The sequence below is a fragment of the Macaca nemestrina genome, chromosome 9, assembly GCF_043159975.1.
Source record: "Macaca nemestrina isolate mMacNem1 chromosome 9, mMacNem.hap1, whole genome shotgun sequence".
NCBI classification, from domain to species: Eukaryota; Metazoa; Chordata; class Mammalia; order Primates; family Cercopithecidae; genus Macaca; species Macaca nemestrina.
The window spans coordinates 29134390-29143414 of record NC_092133.1 but is presented as its reverse complement, the minus strand read 5'-3'; the positions used below and the strand labels follow the sequence as shown (position 1 = coordinate 29143414).

The following is a 9025-nucleotide window of genomic DNA, read 5'->3' as shown; positions in this document are numbered from 1 at the left end:
AGGTGTGTAACTGGCGTGGACATTTACAACAGAAGGCTTCTCCAGCAGGAAGTTAGGGGCCACATGCACCTGCAGAGGAAGGGCACTGCCTTCTGGGTGTGTGGTCAGGAAGCGTGCTTGAGAAGGGCCCCATCTTGAATCAGAATGTTGCCTGGGGAGCACAGAATAGGAGCAAAGAGGGTTGGATATTCACAAGGAATATTGCCTCCTACTTATCCTGAAGGTACTTTTGTCTCATTCAGAAGTGTTTATTATTAGAATCAGACCACCCATTCAACTGGACAGGAGATACTCAAAACATCGTTTCTCCATGGCTTTTATCTTTCTATACTCCACACAATGTCCAATGCGTTATGACAACTTTATCAAGATAACATATAGTCAATCAGATACAGCTTATCTGGTCAATACACTTTTACTTCTTTAATAGGAATTCATTTTTTTACTGCAGTTATATATATATTATCTATTGCATTTATATACATGTCTATATATCATAAAATTTACCATTTTAACCATTTCCAAAAGGACAGTTCAGTGGCATTAAATACATTCACACTGTTCTGCAACGATCGCCACCATCTATCACCAGAACTTATTAATCTTTCCAAGTGTAAACTGTGTACCCATTAAACATGAACTTCCCCTTTCCCCCTTCCCCAGTGCCTTGTATCCCTAATGGGACTTTAAGACACTCTAGGTAAAAACTCCTCACATGTGTATAAGTCTTACCTGGGGATCATGTTTAAAGAAGGATTCCTAGATCTCCCCTTTAGAGCTTCTGATTCCACAGGTCTGTAGTGAGGTCTGGGAGCCTGTTTCTGCGATTCTGATGCAGGTGGTCCAGGAACCTTAGAGGAAGAAGTTCACTCTCTCCTAGCATACCAAACAGTCTGCCAGCCCCACAAGCCCATCTCTACCTCAAAGCCCTCCTTGCTGATGAGTGCTCCCTGGCCAAAGGATTCTCCCTTCTCCCTCGACTCTCTGGCTCGTTTCCAAACATGTGAGGAACACCAATTTCTGAGCCTGTGGAATATTTATCCTCTCCTCTCTGCATCCTTTACAATCGCTCTGCTGCAAGGCTGTTTTTCTTTGACAGCCCCTTGAGGGCTGTAGTAGAGGCTGTTTGAAATGATTTATGTATTTCCATTGACTAAGAACTGGGACAATTCCAGAAAATTTGGGCTTTCTCTGTGCATGTGTGTCTGTCTATATAGATGTTCATATTTACATTTCTACTGTGTTACATCAGTGGTTCTCAAAGTGTGGTCCCTGGGCCAGCAGCATTAGTATCATCTGGAAACTTGTTAGAAATGCAAATTCTTGTCCTCATGCCTGGCCCGTGGAAACTCTGAAGGTGGGACCCCGCAATCTATGGTTTACCAAGCACTTCGGGTGATTCTGATGCATGTTTGTGTTTGTGAACTGCTGCTTTAAATACAATGTCTAATTTAACCCTCACAAAAGCACTGAGAAAACTCTCATTCAGGAGAAGATAAAGAAATCCAGAAAGGCTAAAGAGAAGGGTGGCCTAGGTCTTCTCTAAAGTCCCAGCCTGGACCGATGTGGGGTCTCTGGGCCTGACTGGCAGGTAGCACTCTCTCACACTTCCACCTCTTTCTAGCAGCCAGTTGCCACCTATAGAGAAAGGCTCCCCAGGCCTTTGCAAACACAGACAAGGAGAATAGGAGAAAGGAGAAAGAGGCCCAGAGGAGCATGTAAATGGGTGTGGCCCAGAGAGCATTAAAGGGGGCGTAACCCATGGTTTGGCGTTAGGTGTTTGATGAAAAGGCAGCTGGGTAGCATCTTTCTGCACTGCTTCCCTCTGTTCCACATACAGCCAGCTTGCCCACCCCCAGAGGGCTTCCTTCAGCATCAGCAGCTGGCTATGCTCAGCAGGAGGTGGCAGCCAAGACTCCTTTTGGGAAGTGTCATCAGTCAGGGTGGGCGTGCTTCGTGCGCGGTGGGGTGAACAGGAGCGCAGAAGGCCAGATGTTGGTTCTGGGACTGAGAAAGAATTGGCACTGGTGCCATTTGGTCTCAGCTGTTGCATCCTGTGACTTCAGGGAACTGCAGCGTTTGCTGCTTGTAAGCCAGCTGTTTATGGTGCCTCTGAACAAGGATAAAATCCCTCACTAGCTGTTTTTTTGATCCTTTAAAGTTCTCTTTGATCAGTGTAAAGTTTGTTAATGGAAAATCAGTGTGCCTTTATGACTCTGGCTCTGGCCAAGAGGCTGCTGGACATTCGATTCTTGTCTTACATCTTTCTCCTGGTCCTGCCTGAGGTTTGGAAGAGCTGGTGGTGAATTCATTCAACATATACTAGGGAACTCCTGCTCTGTGCCAGGCAAGGATCTAGGTGTAGGGGATACAGCAATGAGCAGACTGCCACTGCCTTCATGGAGCTTCCCTTCTAGAGGTAGGGGACAGATTTTTTTTTTTTTTTTTTTTGGTTATTTGTGATAGATGGTATGAAGAAAATGAAATAGAATGATATGGTATCAGGTATCTAAACCACTCTATAACTCAGTGGCTTAAATAATAACTACTCAGTTTGTCCACAATTCTACAATCAGGACTGGGCTCAGCAGGGCTGTTCTTACTAGTCTTGCTGATGATCACCCGTGTGGCTGTGCTGGCACATTCTGCTGGCAGGTCAGCAGGTGTTGTCCGGGGTCATCTGAGATCAATGGAGCCTCTCTCTCTCTCTCCATGTAGTGGCAAGTCTCTCTTCTATGGGGTGTGTTCACGAAGTCTCTTTAGGTGAGGACTCTTTAGCTGGACTTCCTGCACTGGGCCTCCAGGCTTCCACGAGCACAGACACGGAAGCTACTAGGCCTACTTAATGCACGGCATCACCTCTGCTACATTTTATGGTTAACACAAGTCACCGGACCAGTTCAGATTTAAGGGGACAGGACTGTGTACGGTATGAATACTGGAGGCATTGTGTACTGGAGGCCACCAATTAAAACACTATTCTAGATACGGTATTTAGGATGGTTAGACTAATGGGGTGGGCTGCTTGAGGAAGGTTTGCTGAGGCGTGACTGGCAGTGCGGAGCCAGCCAGGTAATGATGAGGGGATGGGGAAGGGAGTGTGGGCAATCTAGGTTGGGACAGTGTGACTTTCTCTACTACAATGCCCTCTTTACCTTTTGCTTCCAAGGGGAAGCTGGACGAAGACCCCCTATTTGACAGGAGTGAGAAAAACAGAAGGAGGAAAATGGAAGGAGGAAAACCGGAAGTAGCCAGTCATTAGTCAACAGAGGGACCAGGAGAACCAGGATTGAAAAAACGGCCTGGGACATTTCCCCAGACTGCTTCATGAGCATCTCTGAAAAATAGCAAGATGCTCAGCCACTGGCCCTTTGCAGGTAATGAGTGCAACCTGGGGCTTCAACTCTAAAGAAGTTCTTCTGGGTGGCACCACTGTTGTTATTTTGCTTTTAAAAAAATTTTTTTGAGAACTTTTTAGAGACAGAGTTTTACTCTGTTGCCCAGGCTGGCGGTGGTGAGATGATTATAGCTCACTGCAGCCTCAACCTCCCGGGCTCAAGTGATCCTTCTGCCTCACCCTCCCAAGTAGATGGGACTACAGGAGCATGCCACCATGCCCAGCTAATTTTTTTTTTTTTTAACTGTAATACCCAGGCTAGTCTCGAACTCCTGGCCTGCTTTGCTTCTTGAGAGAGGTACCTATGCAGAAGGTTCTGAAATTGTTCTTAAATGTAAAGCTTCTGAAAGCAGCCCTTGGGCTATGCACTTGTTGGTAATAATACAGATAGAATCAAGAACGCTTGAACCACTTCTTTCTTAAAATATGACTTATTGACCAAATGTCTCAAAATCACCCAGAAGCATGGTAAAATGCAGAATCCCAGGCCCAGTCTCTGATGGATTAATCAGAGTCTGTAGGACACAAGCCCCAGGAATGAACATTGTAACTGTGGTCTTCAAATGATCCATGTGCTCCTGAGAGATCCTTAAACCTTCTGTGGCCCCAGATGGAGTTATATTTGGAAATGAAGTTATGTTTAGAAATGAAGTGTGGAATCATCCTTTGGGACCCAGTTCAAATGTCATCTCCTCCAAGAAGCCTTCCTGACCGTTCACCCATGTACTGGAGGATTTAGCATACGTTGTTACACATCTGTTGCTCAGCAATGAGAGCCGCTGCTGATGGTAATACATTGTATTTGGGTTTCTGTCCCTGGGGCGAATGAATAAATTAATAGAAGGAACCTCAAGGAACATCTTGTACATCCCCTTGCTTAGGAATGAAGAACCTGGCACCTATGTGGCAAAATGACCAGCTCAAGGCCACACAGATGACAGTGCAGAGCTAGGACTAGTATCCAGGCTGATTCTGGACTCCTTGTCCAGTGCTTATTTCTCTCGCTCAGGCCAGTGTCCTCGTTCAGGTGACTGGCAAGTCAGTTTCATTTGGAACTTAATCCTGACAGTTTTCCTGCTCTACTCCCAACCTCACTGTATAGTGTGAAAGGAAAGTCATATCCTATCCAGACCTCTGGCATCCTCCTTTGCTGCCCCCACCTGGGCCTGAGCTGGGGACAGGGGCAAGATTTTGCTAGAAGGTCTCTGAAGTGTCTTCAGACCTGGCCTCTAGCTTCAGGTAGGGCACGTGTTTATTCTCCCCCTCTCTGCCTTCCTTCAGTTCGCAGCCCGCCAAGCCCATTTGGTGAGCGTCCACCCAGCTTCCTCTGAATTAATATAAATGGCTGCTGAGGGTGCCTCCCACTTCATTGTGAGCCACTAGGGGCTCAGGGGGCGATTTGCATATCGCTAATTACAGTTGATTCCAACTTTGGAGAAAATCATTGATCCGTTTATAACTTACAGTAATTTGCAAAGCAATTACCTTCTGGCATCTTCTTTCTTGCTGAAAATGTGTCATTATTTTTCTCTATGTTTCATTTGAAAGAAAAATGATCTGGGCATTATCACTATGAAGGACCAATGTCTCTGAATGCCTGGAAGAGGTAACTATGTAAAATCCTGGAGGGCTGGAACTATGACCTAAGACTCTTTAAATTATATTCAGTGCCTGCACCTAGTAGGTGTGAAATTCATCTTTGACTGAAAGAAGAAATTGGAAACATCCTTGCATGGAATGTGTGATTGATACAGACACTGTGGCACCTTTCTTCTCTGGTATGGAGTCGGGATGGCTGGCAGGCAGAGCCTCTTGAAGCTGGCCGTCCAGGCTGGAATCTTCAACCTTCCTCTTGCTGGCTTTGTGAATTTAAACAAAGATGACCTTTTGTACGTCACGTGTAAAGTGGAAGGGCAAGCTGTGCCTGCTTCCCTAGGTTTGATATAAAGATCAAACGAGATGACATAGGTAATATGTGGTAAATGTTAAGTTATTGTTAGTGATGATGAGGGGATGGGGAGGGGAGTGTGGGCAATCTCCCCACTGATTCTTGGCATTGTTTGTTATGATTCAACAGGCAGATTGTCAATTTCCAGCTAGATGCCTCTAAGCAGGGAACGAGGGCTCTCTGCTGTGGACTGAGAGGACGCTGATGGTTGACCAGCCTCTGTTAACCTGCTGAAAGCAGTCCTTTGAGCAGCAGGAAGACAGGCACACCAGTCGCATTTGGCCCAGAGGGCATTCATGCGGGACACAGGGATTTGGTGGAAAGTCCTTGACTTTCGAGAGCTACAACTCCTGAGTATGGGTCTTGGCTGTGCGTCTACTGTGTGATCTTGGGCAAGTCACTCCACATCTCTGAACCTCAGAGGGAAGAAAATAGGGATTATTAAGCCAATCTTGCAGCCAGGGCTGGAGTAGGTGAGGAGAGTGAGGCACTCACCTGGAGAGGCACCAAAATCAAAATCAATGCATCTCATTCCCTAGGTGGGAAGCCCTCCTTGCTGCTCATTTAGACCCAGCCCTGAGTGGATGGACAGTAGTGAATATGACCCTCACTTGGGCTGCCCCATCTGGAGGTGCTGTTTTAGAGAAGTGGCTCTCAGTGTGGCTCCCACCTGCAGCAGCAGCAGCACCTGAGAACTTGTTAAAATGTCAATTTGTGGACCCTACCCTAGATCTACTGAGTCAGGAGGTGAAGCCCAGCAAACAACTAGTGAGAACCCCTCTCGGGGGATGAGGCCATCTCTCTCCAGTTCAGGACCACATCTCTGTAGACTTCTCATCTTTTTGGTGTGTAATAAAAGCGTGAACTTTTTAAAGGTTAGCAAATGACTTTCCCTATACCCTTCTGTCCCTTCCTCGCCACTTCCCTCCCCAACCCTGGCCCCCCAAATTAGTACAAAGATTTTGAATAACCTGGAAATAGAGGTTTTTGTTCCTAGTGAGGGGCTACAGAGGGAGAAGGTATAATGCAAAGGGACCATCTCTGTTTCTACAAGTTTAATGCCCTGCTCAATTGTCTTTAATTTTCTTGTCATAGCAGACAGGTGAAATATCTCATTCGCCCACCGTTAGCACTGCCTTCAGAGTCCTGGCCTACTAAACTTGTGCTATAGCTAAAGACACTTCAGCTAATGCTCTTTTGTTTCTTTTCTTTTAGAAAGCCAAGTGAGGAATAAACATGTTGTTTTTTCTCTTTTCCATTTCAGTAAATCTCTTCCTTTCATTTTTTAAAAAGCTCCTCGCTTCACTGGGTTTTCATACTTGCATTAATCCCATCAACTTTCTACTCATGCATCTTTGGAAGAGACATTAGAAAATAATCTCTCTGCCTCTTTCGCTCTGCCCGAACTCCCCCCACCCTGCCTCCAATCTGGTCCAGCTAAAAGCTATTTCTGTATGAAAACCCAGTCATCCTTTGGTCACACGCATTGCAGGGAGAATGTTTGGTTGTTAAAATGTAATTGGTTAATCTGTATTGTGCAGGTTTCATTTCTTTCTCTGTTGACGAAGACAGCTTTGTCCATGAACAGAGCTGCTCGGTAAGACTTTCTGTGATGACGGGAATGTTCTGTATCTGCCTATCCAACACGGCAGCCACTAGCCACAGGTTGGGTACTTGAAATATGGCTTGTCCAACTGAAGGACTGAATTTTAAATTTTATTTAATTTCAATGCATTTAAATGTAAAATTTAAAAAGCCAAATGTGGCTGGCTAACGGCCATGGTTGTGGACAGTGAAAGTCTAGGAACAAGATCACTCCTGGGTAGAAGGAAATGACTCCCAAATGCTGCTCTGCAGAATCCCTGGACACCTGGGAAGGATTCCTGTGCCTCCATCGGGGGAGTGGGGAGGGGGTGGTCGGCTTCTGTGAAGCTCCCCCAAGCTGCTCTAAACCCCATTTTCTACCCGCACTTTCAGCTCATGTCGCCATTGGGTGCCCAGACACATCTGGAGGGAGGGGTAGGTCCCACAGAGGTGGAGAGCCTGAGTCACAGGCAGGGAACTCTAGGGCTGGCAGCTCAAATCCCTGGGACGAAGAGATATTTGAGCCTTTTTCTTAGCTGCTTGGGGTCTGAGGGTTGCTAATCCGGAGCACAGGCCTGTTGAAGAGCTGCATGAAGAGTAATGGACCAAAGGTGATTTGCCTTCCAGGCACAAGATTCTGACATAACCAGGAGAGTTGGTATCAGAAGACAGGATCCAACCAGGAAAACATACAGCACCGTGAGTTTTGACAGCAGGGCATATTGAAAGCAATATGATGGAAAAGCTTCAAGCTGAAAGGGACAATGAGGCAACCCAGTGATTAGCAACAGCAGGAAGTAGTTGTCACCCCTGGCTAAGCTGGAGATTCAAAGGGAAGAGAGAGTGTTCCCAGAGCCCAGGGGTGGAGGGGCTGAGGTGTCACCTGGATCCATGGGGCAGGTGTTTCTGTTGGGAGCTGGAGCCAATTAGGAGAAGCATCTGTTGCCATAGACACTGCCTCAGACAGGGAAGGAGGAGGAGGGCAAACACCTTGGTTTCTCCTGCCTTCCAATCTCCTACTAATGCCTCGCATTGGTCCACTCCAGCCAGAAGTCATCTGTCATAGGAGCCTGGGAAAGGCTGCCTCTGAGGTCCTCTCCTGTGATAGAGCAGGGCAGAGATGAGGACTGGCTCTGTGTGTGTGTGTGTGTGTGTGTGTGTGTGTGTGTGTGTGTGTGTTTAAAATGTGGGCCTCTATTGTTTCCCTAGCACAAAGTTACAGAAGGCAAAAACCATATCTCATCTACCTGTGCTTCCTAGTCTTCCCCCTCCTCCAACAGCTGCTTCCCCACCCCAACACCAAGTACTCCCAGTTCAGAGCTCTGCCCTTCTAGGAGGTGTCAGTGGTGTTGATGGAATAGACCTCCTAGAAAGGATGCTGTAGAGTGAAGGGAAGAGACAGTTCCATCGTCTCCATGGAGTGGACAGAATGTTGTAGATGCCAGAGGAAGAAACTGATCAACAAAAGCTGAGAAATTAGGGAAGGCTTCCCAGAGGATGGGATTTGGGCTGGGTTGGCTTGAGGCTGTGGAATTGGGAGGAAGCTCTAGTGAGACTGTCTTGGCATTTCCTCAAAGACAGAGCCTGTTTTCTCTTTTTCTTTTTGAGATGGAGTCGCACTCTGTCACCTAGGCTGGAGTGCAGTGGCACGATCTCGGCTCGCTGCATCCTCTGCCTCCCGGGTTCAAATGATTCTCCTGCCTCAGCCTCCCAAGTAGCTGGGACTACAGTTGCCCACCACCAGACCTGGCTAATTTTTTTGTATTTTTAGTAGAGAGGGGTTTCACCACGTTAGCCAGGCTGGCCTCAAACTCCTGACCTCAAGTGATCTGCCCACCTCAGCCTCCCAAAGTGTTGGGATTACAGGCGTGAGCCACCGTACCTGACTCAGAGCCTGTTTTCTTACCTGGGCTTAGTAATGTGTCCCTGGGAATGTGATGGTGTTGAATTGCCTCTGACTGAGCTTGTCTGAAATGTTTGTATCTCTGGGAGGAAGTCACTGGTTGGGGTTTGATGCAGGCTGCACCAGGCCTGGCATGACCTGCTAGGGGTTCAGAGGGAGCTCAGGGGACAGGCTGCTGAGAGCCTCCCAGGCA

At 47.1% G+C, this 9025-nt stretch overlaps 1 long non-coding RNA gene across 1 annotated transcript; it reads right to left on the bottom strand.

The window, feature by feature from the left end:
* Positions 1-6324: 6324 nt before the first annotated feature.
* On the bottom strand, positions 6325-8312 carry LOC105478300 (uncharacterized). The gene is made up of 3 exons (XR_985235.2): positions 8177-8312; positions 7813-8028; positions 6325-7681 (listed from the first exon to the last, which is right to left on the bottom strand). It is a non-coding gene; the product is annotated as an uncharacterized lncRNA (long non-coding RNA).
* Between the last annotated feature and the right edge of the window lie 713 nt (positions 8313-9025).